Raw genomic sequence first — 836 nt, 5'->3', positions numbered from 1 at the left:
AGGCAATGTGAATGAGAAAATACAGAGTATTGATTTAGACTCATGGCCAATTCATAGACTAGTAGACAATAAAAATAGGTTCTTCTGTCTTCAGATTTTCTTTCTCTGTAATGGGAAGGAAGAATTTCAGCTTTCTGTTCAGTAAGTGTTGGACAATAGATGTTAAGTAAATGTCTGCTCTACAAGTGTGGTTCTATTTTTATGCCTTTTATTTCCATTTATTCTTCCTCTCTTCTTCTATAGCCTTTCTCCTAGTCAATGAGGTTATTTTATCATACTTCAATTTTCATTATGTTGATTTTTATACTTCAATTATTTTTGCCTGAAGTTGGTTCACTTTAATACAATATTTTTCAGCTACCTTCTCTGATCAAGCTTTCGTCTTCTGTTTTATGCTTTTAAATGATCTTTATTCTTACAGCCAACCTGAATGGGTATCACTATCTTTATTACTTCAAACTTTTGTAGGAATTATACCCCTTCTTACATGTATCAAAACTTATACTGAACGATGAGGATTTACAGAAGAGGATTTTTGTTTTTGAGCCTGTCTGTAAGTCTTTGCTACAAATTAAACACACACACACACACACACACACACACACACACACACACAGAGTGCTACTCAAGCTTTCTTCTTACACCTGTAACAGATACTTTGAAACTGCTTTTTCTAAAACACACACACACACACACACACACACACACACACACACATACACATACACACACACTGATCCCTTCCCTAGGCCTATGAATTAACCAAAATAGAAAAACAACAGCAACAACAACAACAAGAGCAAAAAACTTCTTGTCATCCTTATCTCTATTTTGTC

General features: G+C 34.3%; 1 non-coding gene across 1 annotated transcript; it reads right to left on the bottom strand.

Moving 5' to 3' along the window:
- Positions 1 to 472: 472 nt before the first annotated feature.
- Positions 473 to 596, bottom strand: LOC122099996. The gene has a single exon (XR_006146064.1). It is a non-coding gene; the product is annotated as a small nucleolar RNA SNORA40 (small nucleolar RNA).
- Between the last annotated feature and the right edge of the window lie 240 nt (positions 597 to 836).

This window comes from Dipodomys spectabilis, unplaced genomic scaffold (assembly GCF_019054845.1).
Source record: "Dipodomys spectabilis isolate Male_0828 unplaced genomic scaffold, ASM1905484v1 ptg000017l, whole genome shotgun sequence".
Lineage (NCBI taxonomy): Eukaryota > Metazoa > Chordata > Mammalia > Rodentia > Heteromyidae > Dipodomys > Dipodomys spectabilis.
This window is presented reverse-complemented; position numbering and strand designations above follow the sequence as displayed.